Genomic DNA, 25,828 nt, shown 5'->3' with positions numbered 1-25,828 from the left:
GGTGACAGGTGTTGAAGGTGTATCACCTACACATTCAACAAACAAAAGTTATTGCAACAATAAAATAGAACAAATTCTTATCCTAGATTAGAAATAGGACAATCCTTTAGTTCTTCGTTTTTTGTTTTGGATCTTGCTTCCATATTCTGAATTCCATCTGCTAAGAAAAGAGAAGAGTATCCATTTGGAGTCACTATTTGTATCATTTTTGTGTTATAAAAATGTCCTTAATTATTTGAAATTAAAATGATTCTTTGATTTAGCCCCAATTCTGACAACTATGAAAGTTATATCCACCATCTCTCTATGTTTATCCACATGGTCTCTTTGAATTAGAATTTTGTTACTGTTTTTTTTCAAATGAGTCTGGTTCATGAATGGCCTCTTCTACTTTAACAGTATATCACGGATTGCACAAAGCATTAATATATTTAATCAACAAATATCTTTCATGTTGAGTAAGTGAGGTACCAACTATGCCAGCAGTTCTCAACCTTCCTAATGTTGCCACCCTTTAACACACTTCCTCATGTTGTGGTGACCCATCACCAAAAAACTGTTTTATTCCAATTTCATAATTGAAATTTTGCTACTGTTATAATCTTAATGTAAATATATGATTTGCATTATATCTTATATTTACACTGTGACAGGTCTTCTAGCTTTGCATAATTTATTACAGAATGACTACTTTCCTGTATTAGTGATTCTTTCATCTACCACCTGCCACAGAAGCACTGATGGTTCCATTCCCTCATATTGTGACCTGACTGTTAGATGTTTGTGAGCTTCTTACTTAAGCACTAAGTATAACTAGATTGTTAAGTGCTAAATAGGAGAACACAATTGATTTATGCTGTTAAACTTTGTTATGGCTTAGTGAAGAAGACAAGAGTCAGAAAGTTACACTGTGAGGAACATCTGATTTTAGTGCCAAGGAAATAGATTTTTAAGGATGTTTCTTAAAATGAGAATTTAGTTCAGATCTCTGATTCAGTGAGGAATCCTATCTGTGGCATCAGTCCTCTCCCCCGCCCCCAAAGAAAAATGTTGCATTGAAGATAGAACTAAGTTTCTAGAAACATTTTAAGGTTCCCAAATGAAAGTCAGTGGGACAAAATACGATGTGCATAAGGTAAAAATAATACCAGTGAGTGCACAAGGGAAATCTGGAGGTGTTTGGATTAGAATCACTGAAATAAAACATCACCATTGCTCCACCACTAAAGGAAACATAGTCGTCAACCTAGGGTCACAAAACTGTTCTTCCACTCATGGAATTGGAATGTTCCTGTTTGTTATTATTATTATTATTATTATTATTATTATTATTGTCATCATCATTATGTCCATAAACTGTAGATACCTTGGGAAGAACAAACCTTAGTCATGGAATTGCTTGGGAGGATATGCCCCTCTTTTTTGTTACATTTGATGATTTATCACAAATAAGATTGAGCCAGGTGGTGCTTGTGCATGCCTTTAATCCCAGAACTTTGGAGGCAGAGGCAGGTAAATTTCTGTGAGTTCGAGACAAGCCTGGTCTATAAGAGCTAGTTCCAGAACAGCCTCCAAAGCCCCAGAGAAACCCTGTCTCAAAAAAACAAGCAAACAAACAAAACAACAACAACAAAATAAGATTGAAGTTTAAATCCCTTAGAAATGAAGAAAGTTACAGGCATTTAAAATATACAATGAAATGCAACCTCAAGTGTTAAAAGCTTAACATAAACCAACTGCAGCTAAATTGGCATTTACAGTACTCAGAAATACTATATGCTAGTAGGGAAGAGAAAAAAAAGCAACAAGAAAGATAGGAGCTGAGACCAGAAAATTACATGTAAGCAGGATTCTTCAAAGGCAATTTTAGAAAAAAAGAAGCCATTACTAGGAACAGACACAAGTCCAACCAGAAACTCGGCCCTGGCTGCCATAGAAAGCAACACTGAGTTGAGAAAAAAAAACACTCCCAACCCCAGGATCTTAAGTGTCTTAATTCAGGGTTACCCAAACCCTTCAACGTGCACATATTGAGAATGAAATGTGAGCCCATTATAGGTAATTATTCACTCTGGAAAGCCAGAGTCGGGAAAACATTGTCTTGTTCACACGATACACCTGATGCAATGAAATCTAGTACATCAAGGATTTATGCAAGGTGTGCTTTCAAATGTTCAGCTGAATCTCAAAATTTGTTAGTAGATTGATCTTGAAATTGTTGGCTTTACATCCTCCTGGTGCTTTGAGTTGGGGCACTCCTACCCAGTAGTTGTCAAGCTGTTCTGCAGCTCACAGCAAAACTGGTGATTCTCTCAGCATCAGCACTTCCTTTGGCTAACCATAGAGGCACACAAATTTCAATTTTTGGAAAGATCCATCAAATAAAACTCTCGCTTCTGTATCAAGAATCTCTGCTCATTCATGCCTCCATAATTATGGCTATGACCTTTGTGCAGGATATCATGACAATGTTATGAATCCAGAGGTCTCCATCTTTGGCCTATCCACCAACCTAAAAACTTTATAAAAAAATTAAAACTGGGTGACACTTAGACCAACTTAGGATTGCTGTTGCCCAGAAATTACAAAGTACAAGGCCACCAAATACTCCACAAAAAGAAAAGCACAATCATAACTGGGTCAGGGGTATAGTTCTGTTGTAGGTAACTGGGTAGAATGCACAAGACACTGACTTCCATACTTAACATCACAAATAAAAGGGAAGAAAGAAGTCATGGGATGAGAGAAAGAAAAAATAAATGTAAATGGGATTGAATCCTTATGGTGACTTACTATCTCTTTCTTTAAACATATTTATATCACTTGACATGTCTGTTATGACAACAGTTTTTACAAAAGGACAATAAAAGCTTCAATTGAATGTGTCCCTCCTCAAGTGAATGAAGTGCATAGTTTAGTGTCTTTGTTTTCTTGTATTTTTTAATGTACAATATAGTTTACATGTTGAAATAGTACTAAAGAGAATGATTAGAAACTTAAGATACACAGAGCTTGAGTCATAGATTAGGTATGTCAAAAGCATAGAAAAATTTTTCCCATTTATTTTGATTTTTGAATTATTCTTACAATCCAACCACAGTTCTCCAGTGACCTTAAGTAGACTCTGTAATTTTTACATTTAACATCTGTTTCTAGAACTGGTTTTCATGTTGTGAGAAGAGAATAGAAAGGGTATGATGCTGAGCAGGATCATAACCCTCACCCCTTAAGGTATAAGCTACACCTCTTATGTGTAGATATTTCCAAAAAAGCCACACTCTGTCTGTAAATCAGATGGTTGGCTTCCTATTCGCGTGACAACTTGATTTATTTGCTTTCCAAATAACTTAGCAAAAGACAAACACTAGAATTTCAATACTTTGATCTGATTTACAAAAGTAGCTCTTGTCTTAATTTTCTCTGTATTCCTTAACGAAATATTATAGACAGAGTGACTTTAATAAGTAATGCATTTACTACATTTTTAAAGGCTTAGGAAGTCCTTTTTTGGATCATGAAATGTAGCTCTGGATAAAATTCTTTTCTGGGCTGACTAAAAAGGACTTCATAATGTAATATCACTCTAGCCATCAAAATGATTTAATTATCTCTGAAAAATCCTGTCTCTAAATATTATTATATTGAGTATTTCAACCCTAACATCTGAATTTTAGGAAAGTAAATTCAGTCCACAATATCTTTTTTAATTTTTTTTGTATTTGGTTTCTTTAATCAAATATGTGTATAGTTGTGTATAATGGTAGAAATAGCAACTGACAACTCCAAGAAATCACTTCTCCAGACATGACATACTCAGATCCCTAAACAAAGTGAACTACATGGAACATGTGTGCTATACTTAAGGCTTTCTTGACTGTGCTTGGATTACTGAGACTCCCATTCCAATCTGACACAGTTTTATATTTACTTTAAATCTTAGGCTAAGTTGGGTAAATAAGAAAGATAATACAGAAAACTTAGTATGTTTGTAGAAGCTACGAGAGTCATGCTCCAAAATAATCACAAATATTAGTTTAACTCAAAAACATTTATTTATGGGATATTTTGAAATAATAAAAGTGCAGAACACTTATGTCAGCATCATAAGTCTTAGTGTCTGTCCAGGGAGTGTCTGTCCAGGCAGTGGTGCTATGTCTTTAATCAACACACTTGGGAGACAGAAGCAGGTAGATCTCTGTGAGTTCAAGACCAGGCTAGTCTACAAGACCTAGTTCCAGGATACTTTGGTCTACAGAGAGAAATCCTATCTTGAGAAACAAAGGCCAAAACAAAAAACAACAAAACAACAACAAAAAAGACATGGTGTCTGGCACAAATGGTCTCTGCCTCAAAAAATAGATGGGTCCAATACTGTCTGCTGAGGGATTTGTTTTACTCTTCTGCAGAAACATGAACAATTAATCCATAAATAAATGCATAGTCAAGCCATTAGCCCCTATTCTTCCATCAATCTTAACAGAGCAAAATGTACAATTATACTTACTTCTAAGCTACTGCTATGTCAAGAAAAGGCTGCTTTGGGAAAATATTATTAACTGATTATTTTATTTCAAAACTAAATGAGCTGAGAAAAATAGTTTTATGTGTATAGTAGAGCCCATTCTATTTAACAACTATGTCTATATATGAAATAATTTATATATGTTTGCCCTTGTTTGCTTTCTATTGGTGTTATAAAGCACAATATGACTTAAGACTAGACAGGTCCCCTGGATGTGGGTATCAGTAGGGGGCTTGGGTGTCTATGGGGCTGGTGGCAGTGCAACAAGTATTTATCACTAGTGCATACACTTGTTTTTTGGAGTCCATTCCATATGGATGAATACTCTCTCAGTCTATGTACAGGGGAGTGCTTAGTTTCTACCCCAAATGATGTGGTAGACTTTGATGATCGCCCATGGGAGGTCTCACCATCTCTGAGGAATGTATGGGGGTTGGGATGGCGAGAGTAGGGTAAGTAGAAAGATGAGAGGGACCTGGGATTTGTATGTAAAATAAGATTGTTTTTAATTTAAATTTAAAAATTAATTAAAAATCACAATATTACAAAAAGTAACCTGGACAGATAATGTTTCTTTACCTTATAGTTTATGATCCACCATTAAAGGAAGCTTAGGCAGAAAATCTAGCCAGGAATGTAAAGTCAAGAACTGAAGCAGAGGCTGTGGGAAATATTGCCTAAAGGCTTGCTCCCCAGGTTGCTTCTCTATCTTTCTAAGACAACCCACGATTCTTGCTAAGGAATGGTACAGTATATAGTGGCCTAAGCCTTCCCATACTATTATTAATCAAGAAAGTAGTTATTAATTGATCCGCAGGACACTCTGAGGATTGATGGTGAATGCTCTTCTGTATAGGTATTTACCTTATTGGTTGATAAATAAAACACTCTTGGCCAATAGGGCATCAAGATAGGTGGGACTAGCATATGAGTAGATTATAGGAAGTGTAGGCAGAGAGGAGTCATTATGTGACCCCAGGAAATGACATTTCTGGGCAGAAACTGCCAGTAGCTAAACATAGAGGTCTGGAGGTTTGTACAGACAGGCAGGAAGTGACATAGCTTGGCAGTAACTGAATATAAGCAAGGACAAACAGGAAATCTCTTTCTCACTCTCTTCTCTGTGGAGACACTGAGAAGTCATCATGTAGCAGGCAAAGGAGTTACAGGTCCAGCATTCCCCAGTAAGATAAGACCATGTGAAAATACTTAGACTAATAGAGATGGCTTAATTACTAAGACAGAGATAACAAATTAGAAACATAAGCCAATGACCAGCAGTTTCATAATTAATACAGCATCTAAATGCTTCTTTGGGACAGAGAAGGGCAGCAGAACCATTTGGACCAAAAACTTCACCTCACAGATGGTGACAATTTTTAGGCTGGTACTCCTTCCCAGATATGACTAGATTTGTGTTTAGTAGGCTAAAACCAACCAGAATAATGTATATTTAAACTGCATACATAATAGTCCTATAGTGTTTTTACATTTTCTGTTTTGTTTTTGAGATGTATTATTGTATTTTTTTGCATGTGTTTCATTGGGAATTTTTACATTTATGCTCAAAATGGAAATTGGTCTGTAATTCTCTCTCTTTTCTGAGTCTTTATGTGGTTTAGATATCAGGGTCATAGTAGATGATAGGGATTTCCTCAGGCAAATTTAACAGTACTCTAAGCAAAGAGAATGTAAGGATTCTCTCATCACTAGAGGTTATTGATTTCCAAATCTAACCCAAACCTGAAGTAGAGAAATATTGCATGACCATAATCCTGTTATAAAAGTTCTGTTATATTCTAGAATAAATGTCCCAAGGATCATCATGAGCATATTTGGCTTGCCAAGTTCAGAGGTACTTATTTATGAAAACATGTTCTGATGTTTTCATTGAACAGTAAAGTTATAGATCTCCTCTTTAAACTTGTTCCTCTATGTAGTAGAACGAATTATTTGCCACTTACTGTTCTTTGTTTTTCATGAAAGAAAAGATTGGGCTTGTTTCAACACTGTCCAAATGTCTACTAGATTTTGTGCCATCTATTTTGTACCACATGATTATCTGTCTCATTCTTCATCCACTCAAAATATGACCATTTCTCCAACACCCTTGAATGCATTTAAACCCAATTGTGCTTTAGGGATCCCAAAGCAATTCAGCCCTTCTTAAATGTTTGCTTTAAGTAAGCCTTTATACTTTACCTGCAATTCTTTTAATCTCTTTCATTTCCAAGAATGTCATATTGAAACCATGAAATTTTCTTTGAGAAAAATTTAAAATCCTGGAATTACCTTGAAATTACAAATATATTTTCTATGTACTTGTCTCATTTTCATTAAAACGCATTATGGGAAATACAGTACTCATTTGCCATTTTAGAGTTTCTGTGTGGATTTTGTTCTGCTCTAGTTTGATACATTCTAGATACTTCTAGAAAATTATTATTTTTTGTCTCTTACACACTTTTCAAATAGAGGCAATTGCCTGAAACTTTATGATTAAAGTGAGTTTAAATCAAATTTTACTTTATATCTGTCATACCTACACCTTCACCTAATATCATTTGTTTTATACAGCAATCATATTTTGATTACATTTTTCAAAGTCAGGTAGTCAGTCAGGGACAAGAAAAGGTCGTATACCTAAGGTACTTATAGATCTTGTTAACACGTTTAAAGTGTTGCAGCACTTTGACAACTGCAGAAGTCTGCATATGATGTTAAGATTTGAACTGAATTTACCCAGCAGCTTCTCATGTAGCACGCTACAGGGCCCCATCATGACATGCCATATCCTTCTACTTTTGTAATCAACAGTTTCTGCATAGGAACATTTTAGAGACATTTAAATAGGAAGTAATTGGTTTACAATTTGAGAGCTTAAGAGGTGTGTGTACCATTTCAACAGTTCATATTTATATCTGCAAGCCAGCACATGCCACATGCAAATAATTCTTTATATTTTATGTTTAATTCTTCCTAGGTATTTTTAAGATATAAATTAACACCCTCTTTTTCAACTTTTCCCTTCTTTTTATCTTTCATACTTTTGTCCTTTCTTTCCTCTTCTTTATATCTTTAATTCTCTTCAATATGCAGGAATATTGGTTCCAAAAATTATTCTGAAATGTCGTTTCAAAAATAAAATAAAAGAAAGGTTAAAGATAATTTTTTCTTTTTAAAAACCAATGTTATATTATACCAGATTTCTTGTGCAATTAGAACCATTCAGACATCTGGAATTCATTTATTTTTTTAATTTTTGGTTTTCATTGTACATTCCAACCACTGTTCTTCCTCCCACCCCTCCTCCTACCTCCCATCACTTCCTTCCACCCTCACTCACTTACTACCAGACCATACTGGTCCACTCCTCATCACCTGTAAGTGCTCCCGGGAGGAATCAACGTAGTGTGGCTCAATAGGGTGCAGCAGGGTCAGGCCACTTCCCCATGCTTTAAGGCTGAATAAGGCTTCCCACCATGGGGAGTGGGCACCAACACGCTAGCTCATGTACTGGGATTATGTCATGGTCCTACTGACAGTGAGCATGGCATCTCACGTTAAGGAATGGGTTCTAACAAGCTAGCTCATGTACGAAGTTTGTATCATGGTCTGACTGCCAAGGGCCCCTCAGCTACTCGAAGCTTTCCAACAGTCTCCCACATACAGGGGGCATAGTTCAGTCCCCTGGAGTCTCCATAGTTGTAAGTCTAGGGTTCTTGAGTTTCCACAAGATTAGTTCAACTGTCTCTATAGATTTCTTCATCATGGTTTTGACCTGCATTGCTGGAGGAAGTCCTTCTATGAATATGTAAATAAAGCACTGTTGACCAATAGGGAAGCAAGATAGGTGAGACTAGGAGTCAAGGAGGATTCTGGGAAATGTAGTCAAGAGGAAAGGGTTGTTATGTAATACTGGAAAAGAGAGGTCAGGATGCAGTCCTCAGAAAGATAAGTCCTTATAGAAATATATATTAGTAGACATGGGTTAATACTTAAGGCAGAACTAGCCAATGAGAAGTCCTGGTCATTGGCCGACAGCATTGTAACTAATAGAGTCTCATGTCACAAATATAAATGTATTTAATTTTCTATCATTTCTGCTGTTCTCATTGCCTCATTTATTGCATATTCAGCAGCATTCAACTGAAATAGAGCTGTTAAAATATGACTTGATTTTACTCATGCTTATTTAAATACATATATATGATCCTGCTTGACATTTTAGCAGCATTAAAATGATTGTTTTATCTTTGTCTTGAAATTCTCTTTTAGTTAGACTCTGGGAGATTATTTTCTAAACATTTTATGTACTTCAATCATGTTTTATATTCTTTGCATGACATTTTATTTTTAATTTGGAAACTAAATGATTCATTTTTAATTCATGAAGAAGTTTTACTTCCATTTCTAATATATCTTTTGTAAAAACAAAAAGGACATAATTGTAAAATACTCAATGCTAAATATTAGCTTTAAAAACCCACTTTTATACTGCTTAACACAAAACCCCAAATAAGGAAATTCTTGCTTCTACATCATTAGGCAAGTGCAAAAATCTGTGTTGCAATTTAGAACAGTTTTATAAATATTAAACAAAGTGTGTGTGTGTGTTAAATTCTCATTCACAAAGTAATAAAAATTGGATTCAGCCTAAAAGTAAAAGTTTAATGTTTTGTTGGTATTAATAAATCTTAATTTGTTGTTAAGTCACCTCAAATCTCTTAATTTAATGTAAATAATGATAATGAATTTGCTTGAGGGTTTCTGAAAATAAATATGTTTACCTCACAGTCAATCTGTTTCTTTCCAAAAATAAGAGAGAGAAAAACTAAATTTTTAAAAGTGGAGACAATTGTTAATGTAGATGGATTTTTATATATTGAATATTGGAAAAGATATGTTTGAACCAGCTTTGAAATTGAATAGGTATCTCAAATAGAATTTTATAGAATCTAAATACAGTAGAGATATTACTGAAGAGTAGAGTACTTAACCTTCATATTGAGATGGACAGTAGCATAAAAGTGAAGAAAAATCTCAAAGAGTCAGTGAAAACATGTAACAGTGATTATTTATTTTATATTAATTGTATATTAAAATTATGCATTTAAATTATGTCAAATAAAATTGTTTACTTACAACAATTTTAAATATATGTAATATTTTATGCAATGCTATGGCCAAAGCTTTTAAATCTATATAGAGTAACTTTTAGTTTTACTGAGTATAATTGCTTCAGGCTGTTATGAGCTACAAAGAAATTTCATAGCCTTGTGGTGATCGAAGCTCTAAGTGAGTAATATGAATTTTTTTCATTTAAATGAAACCTAGGATAAGTAAGGTCATTTTAAATTCAAACATGACTCAGGCCTTAAAACCATCAAGGCATTGTGTTACAAAACACAAAATACACAAGCAAAACACATATCTCAAGGCCTTGAGATTGAAGATGGCCTTATGAAAGAAATAAAGAACAAAGAGCCATGAGTATGTACGTACACACCCAGGCTCACAGTCACACAAATACAAACATGGACACAGACACGTGGCCATTGGGGGTGCAGGGACACTTAAAAGTCATCATTTCTGTGTTACTAGAATATGAAAAATGCTTAAAACAAAATGTGTATTTCACAATTCTACCATTGTTCCCATATTTAAATTTGAAAGAGTGGATTAGTCTTTTGAGAAAACTTAGAGAAGATGGTTATGAAACAAAAAGCCTCTCATGTTATTAGGCTAAGACTGCTTTTATAAATTGGTACAATTTCATGTGAGTTTTGACTTCCTGAGGAAATAAAACTCAAAGAGGGATAGACCTTACATTGAAGGTATTAAATTCATGGAATCAATGTTGTGCTTAAAAAGTAAAAACTGTAGTTGTAGCTAGATGTGGGACAGTGAAAGGAACTGATTTAATGAAGTTTGATATCAAGTATGTGGTCATTGTGAACTGGCATTATGCTTGCTACCACCTTAAAAATTGTGTAAACTTTGTCAACTGCTATTTATTTCCATAGGATATCATTCTTGCAAATGGGGCCAAGGTTAGGCTGAATTCTGCCTTTTTGCTCAAGCATGTTCTTTGCAGTTTTATTAGTAATAGCTAGAAACAGAAAACAATCTAGATGTGCCCTTAACAGAAGAGTGGATAAGAAAAGTGTATATTTACACAATGGAGTATTATTTAGCTATTAAAACTTGCATCTTGAATTTTTCAGGGTTAGGGTTAGGGTTAGGGTTAGGGTTAGGGACTAGAAAAATCATCCTGATTTAGGTAACACTGACCCAGATGAGAAACATGGCATGTACTTTTCCCATAAGACAGAGATAGAGTCAGGTGGGCATTCCAGTAAATACTGAATGCCCTAAGTTTATTCTTCAACATTCTCTTTTTTTAAAACAGGGTTTCTCTGTGTAGCTTTGAAGTCTATCTTGGTACTCACTCTGTAGATCAGGCTGGCCTGGAACTCACAGACAGCTTGGAGCCTCTGCCTCCCTAGTGCTGGGATGAAAGGCATGTGCCAACACCCCCATCTTTAACATTCTTAAGTACCCAAACAAAAACAGGGACATGGCAGAAGACGTCTATTATCATGTATAAAGAGAACACAGACTTTCTTTCCTAAATCCTCCAAATCCTCCAAGAATTTATAGTAACCACATCTGTTATCCCTGCCATGAGGCTTAAGAGTAAATACACCTCACCCCAAGCCTGTTGTTATTTAGATAAGGTATCTGCTACCAAGACCAAAGCATCCTTCAGTAGCTAAGCCTTTGGCTTGTTTGTCTTTAATCTTGGAAGAAAAAAACAGATTTGAACTCTCTCACCTTGAGTGAAGATGAAGCAGAGACATTCTTATGGGTCCCTGGAGCATTCCATTGAGTTATTGGCAAGGGGATACCATGGAACCCTCAAACAACTCAGGATGTAGCTAAGGCAAAGGGTTGCCCTTGCCAAACTGATCATGTGGCTCCATTGTTGAAGACAACATTCTCACAATTCTTTGAACATGGAGAAGTCAAGCTAGTGGCTACAGGGAGTCTCCATCTCTGTGTTTCTGTGTTCTGTCATCTTTGATGTAGGAAGGTACACTGCAGGCCATGAAAAGAGAAATGTGGACATCAACCAGACACAAAGCCTTAAAATCTGTTCTGCCAGAAAGAAATATGCTAGGTCAGAAGTGATATAGAACTTGTGGAAGTAAACAACCAGTGTCTGATCTCTCTTAAGGCATATTCCATGAGAAAGAATTAAAGCCCAAGATTGCTTGAGTAACCAAGCACCTGACTAGATAATCCAGAGTCCTATGGTAAAACCAAATATTACTCGTATAAAAAATAAAGTGTCACTAATATGACTCCTCATGATATTCTGCTATACTCATACATCAGTGCATTATCCAGGCATCATCAGAGGCATGCTGAAGCAGCCAGACATTACACAGAGAGAGATTCAAAATAGGAGGTCTCCATCAAATGCCTTTCCGCAGAACTCGGGCAATCCCACTCACGGGAGTCAGAAAGATTTGTAAAAGTCAGAAAAGTCAGAGGGCTAGAGGACCGCAGGTTACAAGGTTCTCTGAATCAACTAAACACAGACTCCGGACTTCAAGAACAAGTGAGCCTAGAACATTATACAAGGTCTTGGGACTGTTTTCCTTCAATTGGGTTGCTGTGTCAAATATTAATTTGATAGTTCTTGCTTCATCTTACTGTTTTATTTTGTCATGTTTTGTTGTTATCTTTGAGAAGTCTGTTGTTTTCTGATGAGAGATGGAAAGGGAGTGGATCCAAAGGGGAGGGGAATTGGGGAGGATGGGGAGGAATAGATGAAGGGCAATATATAATCAGGATACATTATATGAGAAAAGAAGTTAAAAATGAAATATTTTAAGGTATTTTAGGAAAATTATAAAATGCATTGTGAAAATGTGATATTAAGACAATGTATGGAAAATTAAAAAATTAAAGCAATGCATTACAATGAAAAAAATTGATGGTAAAACAGTTTGGCTCTTTTGACTAATTTGTAAGTGACCCTTGGCTCCAAACATATTACCACATTTCTAGTTCCTTTGAAAAACTAATCTTCAGGTTTTAATTGATTTGTGTAATTCATCAATGTGTATGAAGGCCATGCAGTTTAGTTTTATCTTGACTATGTTATAATTTAAATCACCCCATATGCATTCTTTCACGTCTTGACTACTTTCTTCAACTCCTGTGAGAGACAGCCAATGTAATTAAATATAGCTGTTCTTTGCCTATGCATGTTAATTACAATAATTATGAAAAGTTACTTCTTTCTCTATTACTGAACACAGAGATTCACCTCTTAGACATTGCTATCATTCCTAGGCACTCCAGTCTCCACACAGTGTTTTCCTGAACTTATTCTAACTTACTTTTGTTTTGTTTGTGCAGCCAAGAAACAGTACTAATGTTAGTTATTAAAACATTTACTTTTGTTCACAATAAAACAATTTTACATAATAATTCATATGAAACACTCATATCTCATAGTTCATGTCAGAAGGGCCATGGGAGCTATTATCCAGGAACTCATTTCTTATCTTATATGACCCTTGAAAATAAGAAAAAGATCCTCAAAATTCTGAAAATATTAATTCACAAATTAATGAGGAAAAATATTTGAAGAAAATAAAACTCATTAAAGAATGGTGTTTAAATTTTAATTAATATATTACTTTAGAATATGTATTCTGTTCATAAAACTAATGATATTTAAAACTTGAAAAGCATTACCTTTTCAAATGCCTTCTCTTTTACATAGACAGCAGATATCTGTTTTCCTCTTATAATGAAATAGTCTTCACTTAAAGCCTGCGAAATCTCTGATGTAGCTGAAATATCACTCTCTTCCTTTGCTGATTATGCTCACACACCTTTCTTTTTTATGTGAGAAATTGTAATATAGTGGTAATATTTGAGACTACACTGTTTACAATTATATTACAATATACCTTTTGTTGCATAGCTTTTATACAAAAATTTCATGTCATATATTTTATTAAAAATATGACCAGGATTTGAATCGTGCAATATTTAGTTTTAAAGATGGTAAGTTTTGGTAGGACTTCGTATGCTCCAATTGGAATCATAAGTCTGTGTCCTGAAGCTGCTTGTTCCCATTAGCTCCTCATCATGATCATATTGAAGAAAATAGCAGACCTCAGTGTCTAATATAGCTCTCAGGTAGAAAATGTTAGGTAAGTTACTGTCTGCACTTCAAGTACCTAAAATAGAATCCAATTAGTTGCCTACCAATATAAGCTTTTCTTTTAAGAAACAACAACTTCTACTTTGTTTAATTAACTGATTTTGCTCATACGTTTACCGCTTTAGTTTTCTATGATGACTGAGTATTAATACGAATTTCCCAGTGAACACAGAAATAAAAAGTTTTCCAACTAATTCTACCCAATTCCATCCTTCTCTCATTCCTCAGCAATGTGATTTTTGATGCTCCTTGGTGCCTGAAACCTAAGTCTGTCAGTAACAAAACAAGCTTTCAGGTAGCACTGAATGTTCAGAAACTCAATTAAAACTGGTATTCTGAAGGCAAGTTATAAAGACATGTACATTTAAAAATATGAAATTCTATTCTATTTAAAATTTTGACCAATTGTATATTATCATATACTTACTTAAATTCATAATTAGAAATTTTCACTTCAATTTAAATATCTACTTATTATAAGATTAGGCAATTTCACTGTTTGTGTAACCAATAAATATGAGCTACCAAAGATTCATATATGCAGAAGGCCATCACACATATAGTGTTTTAAAACTAAATAGTTTCTTTACAGTACTGGCTAGTGTAAATTAATATATAGACAATGATAGGCAAATTTTATGGATTTTTAAAACTGATAGCATAAAAGTATTAACTCCTACACAATTATTTTGGGGTAGTTTTGAACATTTTTTTTTTTTTTTGGTTTTAAGAGCCAGGGTTTCTCTGTATTGTTTTGGAAGCTGTCGGTCCAGCCTGGCCTCGAACTCACAGAGATCCGCCTGAGTTTTGAACAATTTTTATTATTTCTATTGAAAATATAAAATATTTATTACCTTCTAAAAATACTTCATCTTACATAGTAGTGGCTGACATGATCTGATCAACAATTATATTTTGTTGAAGAGTTTTAGACTGTAGTTTACAAGAAACATTCATGCCAGTCATGTTAGTTAAAGTTCCTGCCTTCACAATGCAAAACCAACTCCTAAGTTACATAATGATTGCTAGCTCCTTAGAAAATCTTAGGTATTGTGCTAGCTTCCTTAATGATAGAAATAGGAGACTGAACAAGCTCTTGCTCATTCAATATGTATATTGCCTATATGCCATCCTGATGGAACTTGGACAGCAGTATGTGCTATATTCATCAGGCAGCAATGCCGTGTGTTACCTTTAAAACCTTACTGGTGAGACTTTCAATGTTCCCATCCGAAAAGATTTCCTCAGTTTCCTGGTGGGGCGCTGTGGTACTGCAATAAACAAATTGCAGGACATACAGTGATGCTATACAAATCATTTTTTATTACATCAACAATATCACATGGATTGATCATTTTGTGTAAAATTAAATATAGAATTTTAAAATATTATAATAAGATATAGAATTTTAAAATATTGTAATAAAACATCAAAATCTAAGAAAATATTTTGTATTATTAAAAGTGAATTTATTTTAGTTGTAAATATTACTAATATTAATTAAATATTAATAATTAAATTTATAATTAAATAAATTAATTTTTAACTAAAACACAGATATAGAATATCGAGCACATATTCATTCCTGCTTTTAGAAACTCAACTAAAGAATATAACAATAAAGAAATAAGAGGACTTCAACATCAAAGTAAAAACAACTTAAAAATAATAATAGTAACAGAAGATGAGAGGTAGGAGGAACATTAGGCATGGGCAAGTTGATCAAGACATGCAGATAACATTACAAATTTGATAGAACACTCAGAAATAGAGCTTCCTAGTGGTCAGATTTCACATGCCCTAATAAACTCTAAACTCTTAGGGATTTGAGGCAACACTTACTGGGTAGATCTCTATGAGTTCGAGGCCATGCAGAGAAACACTCTCTTGAAAAACAAAACAAAAACAACAACCAAGAAAAACCCCCAAAACAATAAAAAATCAGGGCATGACCCTGAAAAATCTTTCCCTCATTTGTCTCTGAAAATACCAAGCCCCATAGAACCTAGCAGATATTCAAGACAAATGAAGGTGTTATGTGAATACATTCTTGTCTGTAGAAATTGTCCAAAATGAAAATCATCAATCTTTATAACTATTTACAGTGAGGCTTCACATTCTGCTAACCCACAAATAAAGCATACTTAGATACAATACCAGTTTTGACTTTCTTGTCCTAAGAAACTTAAATAAGCCGGGCGGTGGTGGCGCATGCTTTAATCCCAGCACTCGGGAGGCAGAGGCATGCGGATCTCTGTGAGTTCGAGGCTGGGCTAGACCGACAGCCTCCAAAACAATACAGAGAAACCCTGTCTCGTAAAAACCAAAAAAAAAAAAAAAGAAACTTAAATAAAAATTTATGATTATAAACTTAACAAAGTCTCAGCACTAAGGAATAAACTGGGACCCTTACCTGTCTAGTGAGGTTCTCTAAATTGAGCTACATCCTCAGCTGGAGGATCTAAAACATTTAATAAAGCTCATGTTGAAAGACAAAGCTAAAACATATGAAGTGAATATAATGCATGTAAATAAATTAAGTACATAAAAATTATATATAAAACAGTAAGTATCCAGAGCACTACAGAAAACCTTATAGGACTGTGAGACACAGTGTTGACAGGAACAACCAGCATTAGAGTAAGAAACAAAAGAAAGTGTAATAAGGAAAATGTGAACAATAAATTCATATAAAAGGTTAATAATTTGTTACGTTAAAATCGGAATTAAGAATTAATATGGGCGTTATAATGTGTGATTTGTGTTTTAAAGGAAAAATATACACATTTATTAAGAAGTTGGAGGCAAGATTTTCAGTTTAATTAAAAACAAAAATTATGAATCTTAATTGAGTTAAAATAAAACATTTTATATATGCAACTAAACCATACATAAATGAAAGTATAAAGAATAATTTTTTATCTTTCCGTGCTAATTGAACTCTGTTCAGCAAGTCTTCTGACCAAAGAGTTCAAAGATATTCCCTACTTTATCTTCTATCAAGTTCCATGTATCTGGTCTCATGTTGATGTCTGGGATTTTTGTGTTTCCATTTGAAGCTGAAAATTGCCCTTAGAAAATTTGTGAATAATTTCATTATAATTTTGATGGGGATTATATTCAATCTGTACATTGCTTTTGCTAGAATGGTCAATTTTACTGTATTTTTCCTACATTTTTCACTAGTATGGAAGGTCTTTCTGCCTTCTGATATCTTCTTCAATTTATTTCTTCAATGATTGTAAGTTTTTATCCTACAAGTCTTTCACTTGCTTTGTAAGACATACAACAAGATATTTTTTATTATTTGATGCTATTATGAAAGGGGATGCTTACCTGATTTCTTTCTTAGACTGTCATTTATATAGATGAGGGCTACTGATAATCACATTGGTTCCTAAATAAACCTTCAACCCTACATTTCAGTAGGGTTTGGTAGAAGAATGTAGTCTTCATGCTATCAAAGAAGAAACATAAACACCAAGGCATCTACAAACCCCTTATCTACAATATTGTATGAACCGCATGATATGCTATGGCAATGGTGGCCCAAAGCTAGTGGACTAATCAATCAATATCTGATATGTCTTATTCCATCCATGAGATGAGCACATACTCAACACTGCTTGGATGTCTGAAACCAGGACAAAACCAAATAATACTTCTTTATTTAAAAATATATAGTGGTGAAATGACTCCTGACGATATCCTGCTCTACTCATAGATCAGCAATTTATTCAACCATTATCCAAGATGCTTCTTTCTTCAGCAGAAGAATAGAGACCTTATATAGAGAATGGGAGAACTTGGAACACTCAAACAGATATGGGATGTCTCCATTTTATCTTTCCCTTCAGAGTTCAGGGGACCCAGTGGTAGTGTAGGTAGAACAATATAAGAGCCAGAGGGATGGAGGACAACAAGAAAATAAGACTCCCTAAATTGGTATAAGCAAAGCTATTATGAGATCATAAAACTGAAATAGCATGTGTAGGTCTTCCAGCTTAGTGTTTGTATAGAATCTCTGAATGTGAGAACAAGTGGGTCTCTCAGTCCTGTACTTTCTTTTGGACTTTTATTATTTTTTCCTGTTCAACTTCAATGTTATATTATTGTTTTATATTATTATATTTTATTTAGGAATATTAAAAAATTAATAAATGAAAACCTAGCCACCAGGATAGAGGTGAACAACTGAACTGTCATTTATGCCTGCTAGAAAAAATAAATCAGTTTTACCCACTGTAGTGTCACTCCAGGGAAGGTTCATGCTCAGTAGATGTCCAGCAACTCATGGATTCCAGAGTCTTTTGTTTGCTACTGTCTGATGCTGTTTTTTTAGTTTTCTTTCTTATATTTTTAGGAGGTGGTATTGTGTATTTCTTCTTGGTTTTAGTCAGTTTTGTTGTTGCATAGCATATTTTGTTTATTTTACAAAAATAACTTAAAGTTGTATTAGGAAGGAGGATGAGATTGTGTGGAAAGACTTTGGGAGGATGAATATGATCATAATACAAACATTGTTCTTAAATAATAAAAAAATTATAAAAAATAAAATTTAAAAAGTTGCCCTCTCCAAAAGAGTATAAAAAATAGATATATTACTAAATTCACCAAAATTTAAATCTTAAAACTATTAATAACATTAATATGAGTATTTTCTCTAATATTGAAAGAATTTTACAATACATGAGCAGTTTCAAAATAATAAAACTCATTATAATACTATTATTATTCTCTTAATTTACAATTAAAAATAAGATATCTCCACTCCTTGTCATGATAACATGTTTTTATAATGTGAATTGAGAGTCCTTAACGTGTTCAGTATTTTTTATTTAGTCAGTGTTTCAATTTGTTGTTAGGTACTGATTGTATTTTTCTGTTTTTTTTTTTATTTTGAGAGATAACTGCTTAATAGCTTGATTGTGAAAAGCCAGATGTTGTGGCAACTTTAGCGAAATTAATGGAAATTCATTTATTAATTTTAAAACAATTACTTTTTATGTCAATGCAAATACTGACTTATATTGCAGATCACAGTCAAACAATATGTTGTGACATCAAAGTTTAGGAGATTGGTAAAAAAAAAAAAACAGTAGCTGAGGAAGGAGGAAGATGCTAGTGAGAGATAGCCAAAAGTCCCATGTGTTTTCATGAAATTGAACAGAAACTGCAGATGTACAGCTGCATTGTGATTTAAAGATATGAAGCATGAAACAAGGTGCTTATGATATGTAAGACCAAGAATTCTAAGTCAATCCAAAGTCCAAACAAGAGGGGTACAGTGTATGCTAGGGAGAAGAGAAGCTCCCATTCATCACAGGTAAATGTGAAACCAGGTAAAGCTAGTGATACTTTGAAATCCTTCGTTTTTAGCACTCAACAGACTTGGGATTAACACAGGGAGTTGGTGTAATCACTGGGAGACTTGAGAAGAAGGGTCATATGATCTGAATTTATTTGGAGATTAGTGATGTACTATCAGGAGAGATGTTTCATATTTTCTATTATTCATATAAATGAAAAAAGGTGATGACATAAACATAGAGAAGAGACAAATAGAGGAGATAAGGAGGGATAGGACAAAGATGGAGAAAATCAATCGTGTACACATATAAACAATATATATATTATATGTAAAGAATTAGGGCATCAGGCTTGAAAAAAAATACACTTACCGAGCCATCTGTCTATAACTAAGTAGTACATTCTTAAATCAGCTTCACGAAAGCATTAATATACAACAGAACCGCACAGCCATGGCATAAACAATACTAATTTGTTTTGATGAAAGCTCAATGTAGGGATAAGTAGAGAATATTTTGCAGCAATTATGTTAATTAACCAAGAATACCAATCCATAGAAGTAGCTGATATAGGGGCACATTAAATATCTAAGTACTGTGAAAGCTTTTTGAATTATCCAAGACAATGGCCAGATGTACCGATTAATATGCACAGTTGTAAGAGACAGAATGCAGAGGAAAATGAATGAATAATATTAAATCTAAGGTATTCTACTATATTCCAATTGCAGTAGGAAGGTAAAGGAGGTGAAATGTTTATTTATTTTGATACGATTTCGTCTTTCTTTTTCAGGCATGTACACGGATTTCCCCCTTCCATTCTTATTTTGTACTTGTCACCGCCCCATCTACCTGATTAGACCCCTTTCCTCTGTTTTTCCTATTTCCATGATCAGATGACTGGTGTCTTGCTAGTCCTCTTTTATCATTCTTCCATTCCCTGACCCCTACACATTCCAATTTACTTACTTTGCATCTGAAGTTCCTGGAGGATATGTATTCACATCTGACATCTTCAGCTGAACCCTCTGAATTTATTTCTTTCTGGGCCTGGGTTACATTATTCAATGGTAATTTTTTCTATTTCTATCCACTTACATGTAAATTTAAAGATTTCATTTTTTTTTACAGATGACTAGTTCTCTAAAGTGTGTGTGTACCACACTTTCAAGGAATTTTGTTTATTTCCATTGTAAAACTTGTGTAATACTTGTATTTCATCCTCTTTTTCACAAAGTGGCAATAAAGTTTGCTTTGAATTAGAGGGCAGAGCTAGTTACTAGCTGACCAAAATTAGCCATAGATGTTTTGGAGTACTGGGGGCAGACAGAGATATAGGAAGTAGTAGGGGAAGGCTTAAAGAGGGTTTCATGCCTTTTGGATGGAGGAAAATGAAGTAAAGAAGTCACTGCTTCTCTGATCATTCACATACTTACCCCAATATCTGACTACCAAGATTTGTGCATGGCAGGATTTTTTTTGGTCATGAGTTAGATAAACACATCATTTGCTGTACAACTCACATCACAAAATCACAAGGTAGGCATTCAAACCCGGCATTGCATCCTCTGGAGCTACTACTGCAGTTGGCTTTTCCATCCTTACTCCAAGCCCTTTGAGTAAGTCTGGGATTTCCTTGTTGCAGCCTTTCTACAACAGCCTCCAGTTGCTTCCCATTTCAGGCCTGAAACTCCACAGGTACACAAACTGCACAGGCACCTGGGCTCCAAACATCACAGGAGGGAGCCACTCACTGCTCCATGACTCTGTCTTCAGGAAATCTTGTGCCTTCACTTCCTGTCACATGTGCTTCTCATCACATTCCCATGTCTGTTTAGTAGTGTCTGGCATCCTTTCCCCATGAGTTATGGGCTTCCACTTGACCCTCTCTCTCCTTGTATTGTTGCCACACCAAGTCAGTCAACTCAATACCTGCTCAGGCTTCTATTTTTGCCATGGTAACCAAAAATTCTCTGGATCCAGCAATCTACAAGCAGTTAAAAAAATCAACATATAGAAGAATCTGTAAGTTCTTGGAAATCTCCTATATTTTTCATTATAAAAAATCTAGAAAATGGATAATAGTACCATATTTAAGAGCAATTAAGAAGGTGACTTAGACAATGACCTCTTTACATCTTGGAACTCCCTTGTCTTCTCTATTACCTGCAGGATGGTTTATTATAGTGATTGATTTAAAAGACTGCTTTATATTAAAATATTACAAGGTCAGGGCAGAGAAAAGTTTACCCTAACAGTGCCTACTTATGATAATCCAAAGCCTGTTAAAAAATATCAGTAGAAAAATTTCCACAAGGGTTGTTAAACACCTCTACCTTGTGTCAATATTTTGTACAAGAGCCAATAGAAACAATTCATAGTCAGCTTTCTCATCCATTTTTTGGATGATATCTTACTAGTTGATTCAAATGAAGATAAAGAAAAACAACCCTGTAAAATAAAGGAACATCTAGAGGCATTGCCATCCCTGACTTCAAGCTCTATTATAAAGCTATAGTCCTGAAAATAACTTGGGTACAGGCACACAAATAGACAGGCACAATCAGGAAGACAAAAAGGCACCCCACAGATTGGGAAAAGATATTCACTAACTCCAAATTTGACAGAGGAATGATCTCCAAAATTTACAAAGAACTCAAGAAGCAAGTCTTCAAAACACCAAAGGATCCAATTAAAAAGTGGGAGCCTAAACTAAATAGAGAATTCTCAATAGAGGAGTATAAAATGGCTGAGAGACACTTGAGAAAGTGTTCAACATTAATCTGACATATCATCTTACTCCTGTCAGAATGGCAAAAGTAAAAAACACCAATGACAGTTTGTGCTAGAAAGGATGTGGAGACAGGGGAACATTCCTCCACTGCTGGTGGGAGTGCCAACTCATGCAGCCACTATGGAAATCAATATGGAGATTCCTTAGGAAAATGGGACTGAGTCTAATACAAGATTCCACTCTTAGGAATATACCCAAAAGATGCCCATTCACACAACAATTACATATAATGCTGTTCATTATATGTAATAGCTAGATCCTGGAAGTAAACTATAGGCTGCACAACTGAAGAGTGGATAAAGAAAAGGTGGTACATTTACACAATGGAGTACTACTCAGTGGAGAAAAACAATAGAATCCTGAAATTTGCAGGCAAATGGATGGCATTAGAGGAAACCATCCTGAGTGAGGTAACTCAGACTCAAAAAGACAAACATGGTATGTACTCACTCACATATGGATTTTAGATATGGGTCAAGGGAGTGTCAGCCTACAATTCCAGTGCCAGTGAGTCTGGGAAACAAGGGGGTTCACAAAAGAGATGCATGACACCCCAGAGAAGTGGAATGAGGCAAGATCTCCTGAGCAGATTGAGAACATTGAGGGAGGAGAGAGGGAACCAAGAAAAAGAGAGGGATATAAGAGGAGGGGAGAAGAAGGCATGGGGGAGCAGGAAGATTGAGTTGAGGTAAGAACAGAGGAGAGCAGGATGAGAGATACCATAATAGATCGAGTCATTATAGGCTTGAGGAGAGAGCTGACACTAGTGAGATCTCCAGAGATCTACAAGGATAACACCAACTGGCAAACTAAGCAATAGTTGAGAGACTACATAATTATCCCTCTTTGATGGTAAGGTTGATGACTACCTTATATGCCATCCTAGAACATTCATCCAAGGACTGGTGGAAGCAGAGACAGATACCCACAGCTAAACATTGAACTGAACTCCTGGAACCTAGTGACAGAGATGGAGGAGTGATAAGCAAAGGGGTGATGAAGAAACCCACAAAGACAGCTGACCAGATAAGAGGAGCTCTTGAATCCCAGACTGCTGAGAGGCCAACAGGGAACTGATCCAGACTTCATGAATGTAGTGCCAGGGAGGAGGCCACAGAAATCACTGGGGCCTTGGGTAGTAGATCAGTGTTTACCATGGCTTATCAATGATCTTTGGGAGCTCATTCCAAATAGAGGGATGCTCTCTCAGCCTGGACACATGGGGAAGGGCCTAGGTCCTGCCCTGGATGAAATGACAGACTTTAGAAATCCCCCCCAGGAGGTCCTCACCCTCCCTGGGGAATGTTGTGGGGATTGGGTGGGGGGCTGGGAGGCTGGTGGAGGGACAAGGGAGGACGGGTGGGAGAGGGAGCAGGGATTGACATGTGAAGCATTCATGTTTCTAATTTAAATAAAAACATATATTGAGAAAAAAGAAAACCCTGATATGGAACCACATACTTACAAACACCTAATCTTTTACAAAGAAGCTACAATTGTACAATGTAAAAAAGAAAGCATCTTCAACAAATGGTGCAGACACACTGGATGCTGGCATATAGAGACCGCAGATAGATCCATGTCTGTTGCCATGCACAAAACTTAAGTTCAAATGAATCAAAAACCTCAACACAAATCCAGCCACACCTAACCTCTTAGAAGAGAAAGTAGGTGGTACCCTCAAACAATTGGTAAAGAAGACTGCTTCTTGAGCATAACACCAGTAGCACAGACACTGAGATCAACAATTAATAAATGGGACCTCCTGATACTGAGAAACTTCTGTAAGGCAAAGGACACAGTCAGAAAGACAAAACAGCAACCCACAGAATGGGAAAAGATATTCACCAACCTTAAGTCTGACAGAGGGCTGATTTCCAAAATATATGAAGATTTCAAGAAGCTAGTCACAAAAACACCAAATAATGCAGATAAAAAGTGGGATACAGAACTAATTAGAGAATTCTCAATAGAGGAATCTAAAATGGCTGAACGATACATAAGGAAGTGCTCAACAATCTTAGCTATCTGGGAAATGCAAATCAAAACAACTCAGATATCCTGCTTCTGTCAGAATGACTAAAATCAAAAACACCAATGACAGTTCATGCTGGAGAAGATGTGGAGAAAGGGCAAAACTCCTCCATTGCTTTTGGGAGTGCCAACTCATACAGCCACTTTGGAAATCAGTATGATGCTTCCTTGGGAAAATGGGAATCAGTGTACCACAAGATCCAGCAATTCCTAATGATGCACATTCATATGACAAGGACATCTGCTTAACCTTGTTTATACTTGTTTATAACAGCATTGCTTGTAATAGCCAGAACCTGGAAGCAGCCAAGATGTCCCTCAACTGAAAAATGGATACAGAAAATGTGATATATTTACACAATGGAGTACTACTCAGTAGAAAAAAAAACACTGGAATCTTGAAATTCACAAGCAAACATAAGGCACTATAAGAAACCATCCTGAGTGAGGTAACCCAGACACCAAAATACAAATAGTCATATGGATTTTTGATACAGAGCAAAAGGATTATCAGCCTACAATCCACACTGCCAGAGAACATAGGAAACAAGGAGGACCCTAAGAGAGATATACATGGTCTTCCTAGAAAAGGGGAAAGGGACAAGATCTCCTGAGCTAATTGGGAGCTTGGGGGGAGGGGAGAGGGAGTTAGAAGAAAGAGAAGGGAAGAAAAGGAGGGTAGAGGAGGACATGAGAAAGTAGGAAGATTGCATTAGGGGAAAAATAAAGAAGTGCAACAAAATAGATACGATAATAGAGGGAGCCATTATAGGTTTAAAGAGAAATCTAGCATTAGGGAAATGTCCAGAGATCTACAAGGTTGATGCCAACTAACAATATAAGCAATTATGGAGAGGCTACCTTAAATGCTCTTCTCTGATCATGACATTGATGACTACTTTATATGCCACCTTAGAATCTTCATCCACTAGCTGATGGAAGCAGAAGCAGACACCCACAGCTAAACATCAAGCTGAACTCTGGAATCCAGTTGTAGAGAGAGAGGAGTGATGAGCAAAAAGATCAAGACCAGGCTGGAAAAACTCACAGAAACAGCTGACCTGAACAAGCGAGAGTTCATGAAGCCCAGCTTGATAGCTGGGAAACCAGAATAGGACTGTAACAGACCCTCTGAACAATGATGTCAGTTTGGGGGTCTCGTAAATCTATGCATCCTCTGGTAGTGGATCAGTATTTATCCCTAGTATGCGAATGGAATTTGGGAGCCCACTCCACATAGAGGGATACTCTCTCAGAAAAGACAACATTTGTGGAGGCTCTAGGCCCTGCTCCAAATGATATGACAGATTTTGAAAATTTCCAAAGGAAGGCCTCACCCTCCTTGGGAGAAGAAAGGGTTTGGGATAGGAGTCAGTGGGGGACAGGCAAGGAGGGGAGGGAGAGGGAACTGGAATTAACATGTAAAACAAGCATGTTTCTAATTTAAATTTTAAAAAGGGAAAAAGATAAGACAAGAGTTAAGTCAAAATAAAAGAAAAAAATTTGCCTTGTTGGGGATTAAAATTTCTCCAAAATATATAAAAAGGAAATTCTAATAATTACCTGAGATATAATGTAGTTTTACAAAAATGTCAACCATGGAGAGTACAACTCAGAGAGATGAATTTTGAAATCTTAATGATCTTCAGAAACTGCTAGGAAATATAAAATGGCTGTGGCCCACATTTAGATTGAAAACTGAAAATCTAAGTGTTTATTTCAAACTTTATGAGGTGATAGAATCTTAAATAGTCCAAGAAAAATTTCAGCTGGGGTTAAAAGAGAATCAGCTTTGGTAGAAAAGAAATTGCAGGATGCATATGTGGATCATTTGGGTACAAAGTTTGATTGGATTCTGGTTATTTTACCTTCTTCACATTCTCCCACAGGAATTCTTATGCAGAGAGATGATAATGTCT

This window comes from Mesocricetus auratus, unplaced genomic scaffold (assembly GCF_017639785.1).
Source record: "Mesocricetus auratus isolate SY011 unplaced genomic scaffold, BCM_Maur_2.0 Super-Scaffold_6730, whole genome shotgun sequence".
In the NCBI taxonomy this organism is placed as follows: Eukaryota; Metazoa; Chordata; class Mammalia; order Rodentia; family Cricetidae; genus Mesocricetus; species Mesocricetus auratus.
The sequence above is the reverse complement of the archived record's forward strand: the minus strand, read 5'-3'. Positions refer to the sequence as shown.